This window comes from Theropithecus gelada, chromosome 7a (genome assembly GCF_003255815.1).
Source record: "Theropithecus gelada isolate Dixy chromosome 7a, Tgel_1.0, whole genome shotgun sequence".
NCBI classification, from domain to species: Eukaryota; Metazoa; Chordata; class Mammalia; order Primates; family Cercopithecidae; genus Theropithecus; species Theropithecus gelada.
The window spans coordinates 14,924,357-14,941,452 of record NC_037674.1 but is presented as its reverse complement, the minus strand read 5'-3'; the positions used below and the strand labels follow the sequence as shown (position 1 = coordinate 14,941,452).

Sequence of the window (17,096 nt, the reverse complement as noted above, 5' to 3'; positions counted from 1 at the left end):
ATCGAGTCGGTTACTGAACCTTGTGCATTTGTCACATAGTTCTTGTGTCATGGTTTTCGTCTTTATCAGTTCTTTTATGGTCTTCTCTGCATTGATTATTCTAGTTATCCATTCATCCATTCTTTTTTCAAGGTTTTTAGTTTCTTTGCACTGGGTACGTAGTTCCTCCTTTAGCTCTGAGAAAGTTGATTGACTGAAGCCTTCTTCTCTCAACTCATCAAAGTCATTGTCCATCCAGCTTTGTTCCGTTGCTGGCGATGAGCTGCGTTCCTTTGGAGGGGGAGATGCGCTCTAATTTTTTGAATTTCCAGCTTTTCTGCACTGCTTTTTCCTCGTCTTTGTGGTTTTATCTGCCTTTGGTCTTTGATGATGGTGACGTACTGATTGGGTTTTGGTGTGGGTGTCCTTTCTGTTTGTTAGTTTTCTTTCTAACAGTCAGGACCCTCAGCTGCAGAGTTTGATTGAGGTCCACTCCAGACCCTGTTTGCTTGGGTATCAGCAGCGGAGGCTGCAGAAGATAGAATATTGCTGAACAGCAAGTGTTGCTGTCTGATTCTTGCTCTGGAAGCTTTGTCTCAGAGGTGTACCCAGCTGTGTGAATTATGAGGTGTCGGTCTGCACCTAGTGGGGGGTATCACCCAGTTAGGATACTCAGGGATCAAGGACCCACTTGAGCAGGCAGTCTGTCCATTCTCAGATCTCAACATCCGTGCTGGGAGACCCACTGCTCTCTTCAAAGCTGTCAGACAGGGACATTTACATCTGCAGAGGTATCTGCTGCTTTTTGTTTAGCTATGCCCTGTCCCCAGAGGTGGAGTCTACAGAGGCAGGCAGGCCTCCTTGAGCTGCGGTGGGCTCCACCCAATTCGAGCTTCCTGGTGGCTTTGTTTACGTACTTAAGTCTCAGCAATGGTGGGCGCCCCTCCCCCAGCCTTGCTGCCGCCTTGCAGTTAGATCTCAGACTGCTGTGCTAGCAATGAGGGAGGCTCCGTGGGCGTGGGACCCTCCGGGCCAGGTGTGGGATATAATCTCCTGGTGTGCCGTTTGCTAAGACCCTTGGTAAAGCACAGTATTAAGGTGGGAGTTACCCGATTTTCCAGGTGTTGTGTGTCTCATTTTCCCTTGGCTAGGAAAAGGAATTCCCTTCCCCATTGTGCTTCCCAGGTGAGGCGATGCCTTGCCCTGCTTCAGCTCTTGCTGGTCGGGCTGCACCCACTGACCAGCACGGACTGTCCGACACGCCCCAGTGAGATGAACCTTGTACAGAAGAAATCACCTGTCTTCTGTGTTGCTCACGCTGGGAGCTGGAGGCTGGAGCTCTTCCTATTTGGCCATCTTGGGTGCCCCCCCGACATAAAAGAATTTAAATGTATAACCATTTCATATTCAGTATTTTGAATAAAATACTGAAAATATGGTTCACATTTATTCTTTACATTACAATGAAAGTAGGTAATGTTGCTTAAGAATTATGTAAGTCGCATATTCTATATAAAGATTTGGATTTTTTGTTTCTTACATGAAATTTCACAAGCTGTAATTAAAAAAAAATTTTTTTTAAATTGGCATCATAATTATATAAATTTTGGGGGTAAAGTGTGATGATTTGATGTATATAAGCAATGTGAGATGAGGAAATCAAGCTAATTTACATATCTATCACCTCACTTACCATTTTTTTGTGGTAAAACACTTGAAATTTACTCTTATTTTGAAACATATAATATGTGATTAGTGACTGTAGTTGCCATACTGTGCAATTCATCTCAAAATTTATTCTTCCTAAGTGAAACTTGGTACCCCTTAGCCAACAACTCTCTGTTCCCTTTTTCCCCGTTTTCATCCCCTAGCCACTGGTAACTTCCATTCTGCTCTCCACTTCCATGAGTTTGACTTTTTAAGATTCTGCATATAAGTGAGATCATGCAGTGTTTGTCTTTCTGTGCTTGGTTTCCACTTAGCATAATGTTTTCCAGGCTCATCAATGTTGTCAGGAATTAAAGAATCTGTCTTTTTTTTTCCGTAAGGCTAAATATTATTCCATTGTGTTTATATACCACATTTTCTTTATCCATTCATCCATTCATGGACACTTAGGTTGATTCCATGTCTTGGCTATTGTGAGTAATGCTGCAATGAATACGGAAGTGCAGGTATCTCTCTGACATATTGATTTCAGTTCCTTTGGACATATACCCAGCAGTGGAATTACTAGATCATATGATAGTCCTATTTTTAGTTTTTTGAGGAGCCTCCAACAGTTTTCCATAATGACTATACTGATTACATTTCTGCCAGCAGTGTCAGGGTTCCTTTTTGTCCACAGCTTTGCCAAAACTTATCTTTCATCTTTTTTTTTTTTTTTTTGAGACGGAGTCTCTCTCTGTCACCCAGGCTGGAGTGCAGTGTGTGATGGCACAACCTTGGCTCACTGCAAGCTCCACCTCCTCGGTTTGAGCAATTCTCCTGCCTCAGCCTCCTGAGTAGCTGGGATTACAGGCACGTGCCACCACGCCCAGCAAATTTTTGTATTTTTAGTAGAGATGGGGTCTCACCACGTTGGCCAATCTCGTCTGGAACCCCTGACCTCAAATGATCCACCTGCCTTGGCCTCACAAAGTACTGGGATTACAGGCATAAGCCACCACGCTCGGCCTCTTTCATCTTTTGATAATAGCTGTTCTAACAGGTGTGAGGTAGCATCTCATTTTGGTTTTAATTTACATTTTCTTAATGATTGGTGATGTTAAGTATTTTTTCATGAACCTGTTTGCCATTTTTATGTCTTCTTTTGGGAAATGTCTGTTCAGGTCTTTTGCCTATTTTTTAAATTGTGTGTGTGTTTTTTTTTTTTGCTATTGAGTTGAGTTCCTTATATAGTTTGGATATTAACCCCTTATCAGATGTGCAGTTTGAAAATTTTCTCCTACTTCACACATTGTCTCTTTACTTTGTTCATTGATATAATCCCATTTGTCTATTTTTGCCTGTATCTTCAAGGTCATATTAAAAAAATCACTACTTGGACCAATATCATGGAGCATTTCCCCTGTGTTTTATTCTAGTAGTTTTATAGTTTTGGGTCTTATATTTGGGTCTTATATTTATATCTTTAATTCATTTTGATTTGATTTTTATACATGGAGTGAGATAAGGATCAAATTATATTATTCTGCATATGGATATTCAGTTTTCCCAACACCTTTCCCCATTATGCGTTCTTGGCATCTTTGTCAAAAATCAATTGACCATAAATGCATGAGTTTATTTCTGGGCTTTCTGTCTTGTTCTGTTGACTGAAGTATCTGTTTTTATGCCAGTACCATGTTGTTGCAATTATAATTGTGTTATACTTTGAAATATATATATTATATATTTAAAATATATATATTTTAAAATATATATTTTAATATAATATACATATTTAAATATATATATATAAATAAATATATATTTCAAAGTATATATTTCAGCTGGAGGGTGTGTGATACCTCCAGCTTTGTTCTTTTTGCTCAAGATTGCTTTGGCTATTCAGGGTCTATTGTGGTTCCATGCAGATTTAAGGATTGTTTTTTTCTATGAAAATGACATTGGAATTTTGATAGGTATTGCATTAAATCTATAGATGACTTTGGATAGTGTGAGCATTTTAACTATTAATTCTTTCAATTCATGAATATGGTACATCTTTTTTTTTTTGAGACAGAGTCTCACCCTGTCACCCAGGCTGGAGTGCAATGGCATGATCTTGGCTCACTGCAACCTCCACCTCCCAGGTTCAAGCAATTCTCCTGCCTCAGCTTCCCGAGCAGCCAAAATTACGGGTGTGCGTCACCATGCTTGGCTATTTTTTTTTCTATCTTTAGTAGAAATGGTGTTTCACCATGTTGGCTAGGCTGGGAACATGGAACATCTTTTAATTGATTTGCATTTTCTTTACTTTCATCAGTGTTCTGTAGTTGTCAATATATAGTTCTTTCAACTCCTTGGTTAAATTTACTCCTAAGTATTTCTTTTTTATTAGAGACAATTGTTAATGGGATTGTTTTCTTAATTTCCTATTTGGATAGTTTGTTCTTAATGTATAGAAATGCTCTTGATTTTTGTATGTTGATTTTATTTCCTATTAGGATGCCTTTTGTTTGTTTTTCTTGCCTAACTCTGGCCAGGACATTAAGCACTATGTTGCAAAAAAAGTGGTCGGAGTGGGCATCCTTGTGGAGAAGCTTTCCACTTTTCACTGTTGAGTATGATGTTAGTTACAGATTTATCTTACATGGCCTTTATTATGTTGAGGTACATTACCTCTGTACCTAATCTGTTGAGAATTTTTATCAAGAAATGGTGTTGAATTTTGTCAAATGCTTTTTCTGCATCTATTGAGATTATCATACGGTTTTTATTCATTTTATTAATGTGGTATATCCCACTTATTAATTTGCATATGTTGAACCATCCTTGCATACTACGGATAAAGCCCACTTGATCATGTGAGTGATTCTTTTAATTGCTTTTGAATTCGGTTTGCTAGTATTTTGTTGAGGATTTCCACATCTGTGTTTATCAGGGATATTGGGCATAATTTTTTTATTTTTCTTGTAGTATTCTTGTCTGGCTTTGGTATTAGGGTAATGCTGGCCTTGTAAAATGAGTTCAGAAGGCTTTCTTCCACTTCAATTTTTTGGAAGAGTTTGAGAAGCACTGGTATTAGTTCTTCTTCAAATGTTTCGTAGAATTCAGTAGTGAAGCCATCTGGCCCTGGGCCTTTTTTTGATAGGAGGCTTTTTATTACTGAGTCAACCTCCTTGCTCATTAGTGGTCTGTTCAGATTTTCTACTTCTTTATGATTCAGTCTTGATAGGATATATGTGTCTAGGAATCTGTTCACTTCTAGGTTATCCAATATAATATCTAGGTTATTATATGTTGGCATATAATTTTACATAGTAGTTTCTAATTACCCTTTGTATTTATTTGCTATCAGTTGTAATGTCTCCTCTTTCATTTCATTTTTGTTTTGTTTTAAATAAGCAGAAGTTTTTAGCTTTAAGACTTTAAAAAGTAGTTGTTATTGCTTTCTAATAGCACAACAAATGTAAATTTGTAATTTGTTGAGGGATATTTGAAACATACAGAAAAGTGTAGAAGATAAAATCATTGTCCAGACCTATTCACTGCTAATATTAACGTTCATCTTTTTTCTAGTTGTATATTTTAAATTGTCTTCATATTCTTCTTACAGTATATTCTTCTATTTTTTCTTTTATATTTTGAACATTTTGTTACTAAATATTCTTCTAAATCATTCATTATAATGGCTGCAAATGTATCCTATTGATGTATCATAATTTAAGCATTTCTTTATTTTTGGTCATTTATATTAATACTTTTTGTATAAGCTAAAACTATCATGAGACAAAAGTATGGTCATAATCATTATCTTCCCATTACATGATGATATGATGAGTTCAGAGGATTTTATTTATTTGAGTTTTCTTTCTTTCTTTTCCTAGTTAGTCTAGCTAAGGGTTTGTCAATTTTGTTTATCTTTTCAAAAAGCGAACTCTTAGTTTTGTTGATTTTTTTTTTCTATTGTTTCTAGTCTCTATTTCATTTGTTTTGGCTCTAATATTTGTTATTTTCTTTCTTCTGCTAACTTTGGACTTAGTTGGTTCTTTTTCTAGTTTTTTGAGGTTTAACATTAGATTGTTTATTTGAGATTTTTTTCTTTTTTGATAATAGGCATTTATTGTTATGTATTTCCCACTTAGAACTGCTTTTGTCAGCATCCCATTAATTTTGATATGTTGTGTTTCCATTTTTGTTTGTCTCAAAATATAGTTTGATATCCTTTTTTTCCCCTCTGACCTGTTGTTTGTTTAGGAGCATATTGTTTAATTTCCACATATTTGTGAATTTTCCAAGATTTCTTGTTATTGATTTCTAGTTTTATGCCATTGTGATCAGAAAAAATACTTGATATGATTAAAATCCTCTTAAATTTGTTAAGACTTGTTTTGTGGCCAATCCTGGAGAATGTCCCATGTGTGCTTGAGAGGAATGTGTATTTTCTTGCTGTAGGATGTGAAGTTTTGTATATGACTGTGAGGTTCATTTGATTTAAAGTATAATTCAAGTTCAATGTTTTCTTGTTGATTTTCTATCTAGATGATCTGTTCATCATTGAAAGTCGGGTATTGAGGTCCTCTACTCATATACTATTGCAGTCTATCTCTCAGATCATGTAACAATTGCTTTTTATATTTAGGTGTTCCAATGTTGGATGTGTATATGTTTACAATTATGTCCTCTTAATGAAATGACCCCTTTATCATTATATAGTGACCTTCTTTGTCTCTTTGTGTAGCTTTTGACTTAAAGTCTATTTTGTCTGATATAAGTATAGCTACCCTTGCTCTCTTTTGGTTTCCATTTGCATGGAATAACTTTTCTATCCCTTCACTTTGTCTATGTATTTCCTTACTAGTAAAGTGAGTCTCTCATAGATAGCATATAGTTGGCCTTTTATTTTATTTTTTTAAAACTCATTCAGCCACCCTATGTGTTTTGACTGGCGACTTTAATCCATTTACATTCAAGGTAATTGCTGATAGGTAAGGACTTGCTACTGCCATTTTGTAATTTGTTTCTGTTTGTTTTGTAGATATGTTTTTTCTTCCTCTCTTGCTACTTTCCTTTGTGGTTTGATAATTTTCTGTGGTGGTATGCTTTGAATCTTTTCCTTTTATTTTTTGTGCAACTATTATAGGTTTTTGTTTGTGTATACCATCAGGTTTACATAAAACATCTTGTACTGGCTGGGCATGGTTGTACGTACCTGTAGCCCCATCTACTTGGAAGCGTGAAGTGGGAGAATCACTTTGGCCCAGGAGTTTGAGTCCTGTCTGGGCAATATAGCAAGACTCCATCTCTTTAAAAAATAATAATAATAAAAAAAAGACCAAAAAATATTATTATAACAGGCTGTTTTAAGGTGATAACAACTTAACTTTTATTGCATATAAAATCTCAATACTTTAACTTCCTCCCCCCAAATTTTACATCTTTTTGTAATTTGGATTCCTTTAACAATTTATTATAGCTGCATTTGTTTTTAATAGTTTTGTTTTTTAACTCTCATAATATAGAGAAAATTCCTTTACACATCATCCTTACAGTATTATTCTGAATATGACTATGTCTTACTTATACCATTTAGTGCTTTTTGCTTTTATAAGTTTTATGTATCAATTAGGAGCCTTTTATTTCAGCTTAGCTCCCTTTAGCATTTCCTGTAAGGCAGGCCTAGTGGTGATAAACTTCCTTAGTTTTTGTCTGGGAAAGTTTTTATTTATCCCTTATTTCTGAGGAATAGCTTTGCTGAGTGACATATTCTTGGTTGCCAGTTTTGTTTTCCTTCTGCACTTTGACTATATTATCCCACTCTTTTATGGCTTGCAGGGATTCTGCTGAGAAATCTACTGATTGCTGTTTTGGGACTCCCTTGAATGTGATACATTTCTGATCTCTTACCACTTTCAGGATTTTTTGTCTTTGTTTTGTTATTTTAATTTAATTTAATTTAATTTTGAGGCAGAGTCTTGTTTTGTCACCCAGACTGGAGTGCAGTGGCATGATCTCGGTTCACTGCAGCCTCTTGGGTTCAAGCGATTCTCCTGCCTCAGCCTCCTGGGTAGCTGAGACTACAGGTGTGCGCCACCATGACAGCAACTTTTTATATTTTTAGTAGAGATGGGGTTTCAGCATATTGGCCAGGCTGGTCTTGAACTCCTGACCTCGTGATCTGCTTGCCTCAGCCTCCCAAAGTGCTGGGATTACAGGTGTGAACCACTGTGCCCAGCCATCTTTGTTTTTCAGTAGTTTGATTATAATTTGTCTTGGTGCACCCATCTTTGGCTTGAATTTAATTGGAGATCTCTGAGCTTTCTATACCTGAATGTTGTCATATTTCTACAAATTTTGGAAACTTTCAGCCATATTTTCTTAAATATATTTTCTGGGCCTTTTTCTTCATCATATCTTTCTTAGAATTATATTAGAAGAAAGTTAGTTCTCTTGATGGTGTCCCATAATTTATGTAGGCTTTCTTCATTCTTTTTTCATAGATCTCCATTTTCTTCAGGGTCCATTATTGGAGCTTTATTAGTTTCTTTTTGTTGTGTCACATTTCCCTGATTCTTTCTAAACCTTGATGTCTACACATTTGAAGAAATGGCCACCTTTTTTGGCCTTGAAGGTTGTCTTTCACAGTGGTAGAGCTTCACTAGTTAGTTTAGCATTTGATTATGGATGGGCTGGCTGGTAGCAACCCCAGACAGGTAGACCTTGCTGTTGGTTGCTGTTGGGCCAGCCTGCTGCCTGTGCTTTGAGGTCGAGTGGAACTTCTGGCTGTGCTCTGTGGTCTGATAAGACAGATCACTAGCTGGACTCCACAGTTAGGTGGAGCTACTAACTGGGCTCTGTGATAGCCTCTGATTGCACGGGGTTGCATGTTGTTTTCCCTGGCTGGGAAGTACTGCTGTTTTTAATCTATAGCTGGGCAGGGCTGTGTGCTGGGCTCAGAGACTGGGCGAGGTTTCTGTGGTTCTGCTCAGCCATTCAGGATGGGCCAGGCTATGATCTAGAGAAATGCATGGCACTTAAGCACTCAGTGCTTAAGCAAAGCACTGAGTTTTTGTGGGGTCACCATGCAGCTGCTGGGGTTGGGTGAGGCCAGGTAATTTCCTCCACAGATATTCATTCATTGGCCTGCACTTGCCTCCCAGCCTGGGAAGCCTTAAGCAGAACATGAAGGCTTGGTAGGGTTAGGCTAGTTGGCTGCTGGGGTTGGGTGGGGCGAGTTGCTACCCTCCTTAGGTAATCACTGACCTGCCCTTGCTGCCTGGCCTGGGGAAGGCTTAAGGAGCACCAGAGCTAGGTGGGGAAGCTGGCTAGGGAATGAAGCCTGGCAGATCAGTTGACTGTACTTCCTGCAGGATAATGCTAATGCTGTTGGCTAGTTTCTCTGGTGGAGTGCCTCCATTGGCTAGAATGCAGAGCCACTGCCAAGATCCATGTGCTTGCTTCTGTGAGTCTCACTTTTGTTCTTTATTTCTGGCTGATCCTAGGTGGTCTAGCCCTGCCTGCACTGCCCGTGTTTCCTGGGAGATAATAATGAGTGGGCTTCCTGCTCAGTGTCCCAGAGTGTTGGGGAAGCTGAATGTTTGCCTCTAACTCTCTTTTCCCACTGTAGAAACTGTGGGCCCAGGGGAGTCCTCTGTGTGTGGTACTGTGCTAGCTTGAGATGTGGCAGGGTTTGGGGGAGTGGCGATGTGATTAAAGTGAAACCATTCCTCTATTCCACTTACCCCTTGAATGAGGCTTTTTTGCAGTTATGTGGTCCAAGGGGGTGTCCCAGCCTTTCAAGTTCAAGGAGTTCGGGAGTATTAATGAAGATATTCTTGTCTGTAAATAGTTAGTTGTTGGTTGCATTTTTGTTGGGGGTGTGGGAGCTGAGCAACTCCCATTGTGCCATCTTGCTGACTGGAACTTCCAGCTATAATGTTTTTATCTAGCAGCAGAGTTCACTTACAAATGCAATTCAGTTAGATGGGTGTGGCTCGCTTTCTCCACACCAAAGATCTTCATTTAATAAATGAACTATGAAAACTTTGTTCTACTCTGAAATTGCAGTATATTGTCCTTCTTTTCAGGTAAAGGGTTTTTATTAGAGAGAAAGTATCTGAATCTCCTCTGACTTCTGTAATCAAACTTACTAAATGGAATGCAATGGTTTCTTGTGTATGGGATCTCATTCCCATGGAGTCCATATGTAGGGGGGTTTAGAACAGTAATTTGCTAAAATATGACTTTCTTTTTATGTGAACATGAGTCACACTGATGCATATCTGTCACTGGGTAGAGCATGACAAGATGCAATGAATTGGAACTTAATGTGACTTAATGGAAAGAAGCTATGGAGACATAGAACATGGCTCTGATTATACCAGATAATCTTAATATGCAATTATAACAATTAACCCTATGAGTATGGAGGATTAAGATGTCATAGGTGTGAATATGTGAACCATATTTTACTTTCTGTTTATTATATAATAAGCTCTAAGGAATAGATCCTACATTATTACTTTGAGCATGTTAGAATATCTGAAGTTGGAGTTTTACTAACCTCATTATTTATAATTATTAAAATAACTTGATCAATTTTTTTCTAAAATACTAAATTGTACATTATGTACAAAAGTGTGCATCAAAACTGAATGCTGTGTCAGTTTTCTTGACAAAAAGCCCTTTGAGGAGGTAACTAATGAGGAGTTGCTGCGTGTTCGGGTGTTACATTTCTGTTCTACCTCCTCGGCAAATAGATACACAACAGTGTGATTCTGATTAGATTTCTGGAAGCAGAGAGGAAGAAAATAAGTAAAGCCATTTATTGTTTTCTCTTTCAATAGCAAGTATTACTGATATGTAGTTGTCTTTTCCTTGATGTGCTGAGGTCTGTTCCAGCTATTTCAATTCTGCTTCTAAAAGGCAGAGTCAGATAAGGCTTCAAAACGAGAACCAATCTCAGTGACCTTGAAGACCAATTTATTTTTATTTATTTATTTATTTATTTATTTATTTATTATTATTATTATACTGTAAGTTGTAGGGTACATGTGCATAACGTGCAGGTTTGTTACATATGTATACTTGTGCCTTGTTGGTGTGCTTTAAATGGTGGTATTGAAAAATAAGGATTTGCTTATCAGTTGTATTAAAAGTTTTCAGTGTGAAACACATTATCAATATTTGTGCTTTAAGCTTCATGGTAACCATTATTATTTGAATTTCTGAAAACAAGCTTCAGTAAATTCAGCATTGTACTCACTAGTTACTGGGGTTTTAGGGGATCAATAAATAGTACTCTTCTCTTCCCCACTCGGGTCAGAACCAGAGAGAGAGAGAGAGAGAGATTCTGACAAATGGCGATCAAGGAGGTTTGCTTTATTGCTGATGAAATGTAGAGGATTGTCATGATTCGGGTGGGCAGCCAGACAGGCTTCTAATGCTATGCCTTTAAAATAAACGTACCCAACCAGTCACTGGCAGAGATCAGAGATGGAAAACCTCAGGTGTCATCTGTGGAAACCTGTCCATGTGAAACCAATGGGATGGAGGAGCAAAGCATGGAGCTCTGGGGAGCAGGGTCAGGTGGGAGTTGGGTGCTGACTCCTGAGGAGGCAGGAGCTGAGCTGAGCATGCCATTTCATCCCCCAAACTTAGCTTTCCGCAGACAGTGTGGAGAGTGTGAAGTGAGGCCAGGATGCTTCCCATGCAAGTTCCTCCTTACGGGAGCATGAGGAGAGTGGGGAGTAAGTGTTCTCAGGTCACACTTAACCTCAGAGACAATCCTGAATGTACTGGCACTTCCGAAGCAAAAAGCATCAGGTCTGTGGGTTAGTGTGGTATTTAATCAAATTATCTTGTACTGAGTTGCTTTCTAGGTAATCAAAGCAAAAGCCATCGGTGCTTGTATAGTATTCTCCCTTCCTACTGAGCATTTGAGCTAATTATTAACAGAAATTCATAAAATAAAGATGAACATGGTATTAGCAAATAACAAACATAGTAAAATAGGGCAAAAAGCGACACAAAATCAGTTGTGCAGTAAAAAACAGGGACAGAACTGCACTAATTATTTAAGAAAAACAAAGTGGAATTTCTCATAGGACCTGTTGAGTGAACAGTATTCTTGAAAAATTCTAGAAGTTAGCAGGGAGGAAGGGATAGGGAGTTACTGGTTAAAGGATACAAAATTACAGCTATATAGGAGAAATAATAAGTTCTAATATTCTATAGCACTATATGGTGACTGTAGTCAACAATAATATGTATTTTCAGATATCAGCTAGAAGAGAGGATTTTGAATGTTCTTAACACAAAGAAATGATAAATGAGATGATGGGTATGCAATTTACCTGATTTGACCCCTAGACATTGTATGTATTAAAATATCACTGCGTACCGTATAGATATGTACAATTATGTGTCAGTTTAAAAGTCTATAGTAAATGCAATAAGAGTCATATAAGTTTTGTTTTCTTTTTTTAAATAATACCTCTGAATGAAAACTGGAGTGACCAGCTGTCTTGGATTGCTCAGAAGTGTCATGGTTTTACCATTGAATGTTCCATGTCCCAGGAAATCCTCAGTCTCTAGCAAACTGGAATGGCTGGTCACTCTAAATTGAAACGGTGAACATAAAACCAAAGAGCAAATTAGTTACTCAAAGGACCAAACTAAGGGAGTCCAAGTAAGTAGCAGAATCCCAAGCTAGAACCTAGATTAGCAGAGGGAGGGTGGCCTACCACCCACCAGTGGGGTGTGGCCTAGTGGTTAGGAACAGTGGTTCTGGGTAGGGAAGACCCGGGTTTGAATCCTTGCTCTGCTGCTAGATGGAGATCTTAGGCAAGTTACTTAATTTCTCTCTCTCTGCTCTACACCTTGATTTCCTTATCTATAATATAAGATGGCTTAATACCCTGGAGGGTTGTAATGAGGATCAAATGAGAACATTCACATAAAATCATTAGCTCTGTGACTGGACTTGGTTGGCTTACATGGCATTTAACATTGTCATGAGATTTTTCCATAAAAGCCTGGATCTCTGACATTTCTGACAAATCAGCAAGTTCTACCGCCACCCACGGGAGCTGAGTAGCAGATGCTCCCCTTAGAAGGCATGTGTATTCTCCAAGAGGACACAGCCCCCACCCAGCCCTCTCTACTTCATGGGCTTGGTCCTTTGGAGACACTGAGTTTCCATTCCATGTTGTAAGTCTCCTCTGCTTGTAGTGCAGCCCGACCACCACTGGAAGCTTGTTAGAAATGCAGGGCCCCTAAGGGCCCACCCACAACCTGAGGCATGAGAATTTTCATTTTAATAAGATCCCTGGTGATGCTTCCCGGCAATAAAGTTTGAGAAGCACTGTTACAAACCACAGAGCATTATTCCTAACCACAGTGAGGATCAAGATCATCTGGGGAGTTTTCTGCTTGTTTGTTTTCTAGCTGTGTCCAAGGACCTATCCAGACTTGCTGAAATCAGAGTTCCTGGGTTGGAATGTCCAGGCTGCTAAATTAATGCTAGTGACAGGATTGTACTGTGAACACTTGAGAACTATAGATTCCAGTTTAGATGAAAGATAGCTAATTATGTTATCTTATTGGGATCCTCAGATTAAAAAAAAAGTTTTACTAATAATGACGACTATATAATCTGAATATATTTGAGGTTGCAATTTTGCCTATTGATTGTAACTTGCTAGATGAGGCCTGGTTGCCGGCGGATTGACTTTTGGTAAGGGTGTTGCAGTGGTTTGAAGAGGGTATGTGTTGGTACATGTCCTTACTCATACCACCTGAACAGTTTCAAGGGAACTAGATCGTTTCAGAAAATTTTCTTCGTTATAATGTAGTCTTACTGGTTTGCAGGAGAGCAGTGAGATTCTAGAAACAGTGACCCTATTAGCTGATTTTTTTCCCATTAAAAATACTTTGGATAGCTCTTAGGGAAGTCCTTAACTCATCATTGCCTTAATAGTTTTCCGATTGTCTCAAACAGGGTGTGCCTTCAAACCTAATAGTTATTATTTCTTAAATTACTTTTCCAAGGCTACACATTGCTTCTTCAATGCCCTGAGTGACTTAACCTCCCTTTGTATGGTCAAACCAACCCTCTTCAGGAGTTTATTTGGCCAAGATATCAGAGATGCCGTATTAGAAATTTCTAGTGTTAATACATTTTTTAATATAAAACCTTACTGTATAGTAAGTTTATATTTGATTAATTTACATTTTCAATTTACTTTCAACTAATTTTTTTTAATTCTTCTTAAGGTAGACTTTTCATATAAATATTTGCTATTGATCATTTTCTTTATCATTTTGTTTAGCAGTATGAAATGAACAAAGGCATGCTTGAGAGTTTTGATATTTAATTGTAATGTCCTTATCACTTTATCAGTTATTGGAAACTTTTGATTCTGTCGCTTCATTCAGATTGGGTAAAGTAAAAAGTTACTGAAGATCCGCTATTGTGACTGTAAACTAGATCTATGGACTAGTGGTGTCAGCATCAGCTGGAAGCTTGTTAGAAATGTAGAGTCTCAGCCAGGCACTGTGGCTCACGCCTGTTATCCCAGCACTTTGGGAGGCCCAAACGGGCAGATCACCAGAGGCCGGGAGTTCGAGACCAGCCTGACCAACATGAAGAAACCCCGTCTCTACTAAAAATACAAAATTAGCCGAGTGTGGTGGCGCATGCCTATAATCCCAGCTACTCGGGAGGCTGAGGCAGGAGAATCGCTTGAACTTGGGAGGTGGAGGTTGCAGTGAACTGAGATCATGCCGTTGCACTCCAGCCTGGGCAACAACAACAAAAAGAAAAGTAGAGTCCCAGGCCCACTGCAGACCTACTGAAGCAGAGCCTGAATTTTAAGATACCCCAGCAGGTGATTTGTGTGCATGTTAAAGAGTGAGAAGCTCTGGACTAAATGGTTTACTACTTACTTCTACTTTAGGATGATCAAAAATAGATGGTGACGGTGAAAATAATGTACAGAAAGTATCTTCTTTCCCGTCTGCTGAATCTCTGCTTTTTTCTTCTTAAATTTCTTTTTAATGAAGATACTGCTGTATCCACATTGTCTCATGATCTCTCCAACCATCCATATTGTCATTCTTTTGGACAACCTTCCTCTTAGAGTAAGCTTGCCCTGGGGCCCTCCTTTGAGTTCTCTACTCTTTCCTCATTAGTATTTTATTTGGAGACACATATAGCCAGTATGGAACTATCTGTGCTTTGCATACTTTTGATTGATTGTCCAGTCTCTCTACTTGCATCTGCCAGGAGCCGGTCTGTCATTTAAGCTATACTGAGTCTGTTCCTTAGCTGGCGCTGCCTCTTACCTCTGGCTGCATGTTAGAACCACCTGGTGAGATTTAAAACAGATTAGCACCTCGGTTCCATCCCAGATGAGTTAAATCAATTTCTAGAGGTGGGTTCTGGCAGCGGTCGTTTAAGTCAGTTTCTGAGAACAGGGTCTGGGTGATTCTGATGGGCAGCCATGCTTTAAAACCCCAGGGCCCCATGATATTCATTCTTCATCCATCTACCATCCATTCATTCATCGATCTACCCCACAAACACTTCATGAGTTTCTACTGTGTATTAGATGCTTTTCTAAGTTCCAAGAGTTTTTCAGCCTCAGCACTGTTAGCACTTTTAGCTGGACATTTGAAGGGCTGTCTGGTGCACTGTAGGGTATTTAATGGAATCCCTGGCTTTTACTCACTTGATGTCAGTAGTGACCTCTGCAGTTATGACAAACAAAAATCTCCCCAGAAATTGCAAAAAAAGTTCTTTGGGGGCAGAATTTCCCCCAGTTGAGGACCATTGTTCTAGGTCTATTGATGGAAAATTTTATTATTCAGTCTAGGTCTATTGATGAAAAATTTTAAGTGCCTAAAGATGCTTAAAACAGATAATTACAGTAGGGTGGGACAAGCATAGTAAGAGCTTTAGAACAAAGTACATAGACAACACTACAGAGGGATGGGAGTGGCGTTTAAGCTGAGCCTCCAAGGATGAGTGGTTATATGCTGGGTGTGCAAAAAGGAGAATACTGCATAGTGAGAATAGCACTTACGAAGCTGTGGAATTATTATGAGATATTGTGATCTACTTTTCATTCATCCCATCTCCCTCTACCTCGGCTGTTTAATATTTCTCCTTGTGTTGACAGTATCACTACATTTATCACTTTGCTATGAAACTGTAAGTCATCTGCCCTTAATTACAAGGTTGAGTTTTCTTTTAATAACAGCTTTATTGAGATATAATTTATGTATTTGTATTAGTTTCCTATGGTTGTCACAACAAATTACCACGACAGAAATGTATTCTGTCACAGTTTTGGAGGCCGGAATTTTGAAATCGAAGTGTCACCAAGGCCACACACCATCTGGAGGTCCTAGGAGAGAACGCTAGAACACTTACGTGCTTCTTCCAGCTTCTCCTGGCTATGGGCATTCCTGGCTTCGTGGCCACGTCACTCCAGTCTCTGCCTCCCTCTTCACATTGCCTCCCTCCATCTGTGTGTGTTAATCTCCCTCTGTCTTTTTTGTATAACAACACTTCTTATTGAATATAGGGCCCACCCAGAGAATCCAGGATGATCTTCTTATCTCAAGATGCTTAATTTAATTGCATCTAGAAAGACCCCTTTCACAAGTTACAGGGATGAGGATGTGAGTTTTTGGGAGCCACTGTTCACCAGCTTCCTACAATTCATCCAATTAAAAGTGTACAATTCAATGGTTTGTAGTATATTTACAGAGTTGTACCTCCATCACCACTATCAATTTTATATTTTTTTCACCCCCCATAATGCAACATTGTAGGTATTAGTAATCACTTCCCATTTTTCCCCAACCCCAGCCCTAGGCAATCGCCAGTCTTTCTGTGAATTTGCGTAGTCTGAACATTTCATATAAATGGAGTCATATGGTATATGGCCTTTTGTGACAGGCTTCTTACACTTAGCATAATGTCTTCAAGATTCATCCATGTTGTAGCATGTATCCATACTCCACTCTTTTCCATTGTTGAATAAGTCTCAATTATATGGATATATCACATTTTCTTATCCATTCATCATCTGATGGACATTTGGGTTGTTTCCACTTTTTGGCTATTACATCCAATGTTGATGTGAACACTTGTGTACAAGTTTTTGTGTGGATGTATGCTTTCATTTCTCTTGGACATATACCTAGAAGTGGAATTGCCAGGTCTCTGGTAACCTTCTCAGGAACTACCAGACTGTTTCTAAAGCTGCTGCACCGTTTTCCATTCCTACCAGTCGTGCATGAAGTTTCTAGTTTCTCCTGTTTCTTTTTTGTCTTTTAAAAATTTAGTTCTATTGTCAATTCTGCATTTTCTGATAACCTTCTCACCAAGGGTAGAAAAATATTTCCATTCCGTTTCTGTTAATGTCACAATTCTTTTTTTCTCACTTTAAGAAATGAAA

General features: G+C 38.6%; 1 protein-coding gene across 2 annotated transcripts in view; it reads left to right on the top strand.

Moving 5' to 3' along the window:
- Window positions 1-17,096, top strand: part of FSIP1 (fibrous sheath interacting protein 1) — a 190,190-nt gene that overhangs the window by 171,835 nt on the left and 1,259 nt on the right. The window lies entirely within an intron of this gene.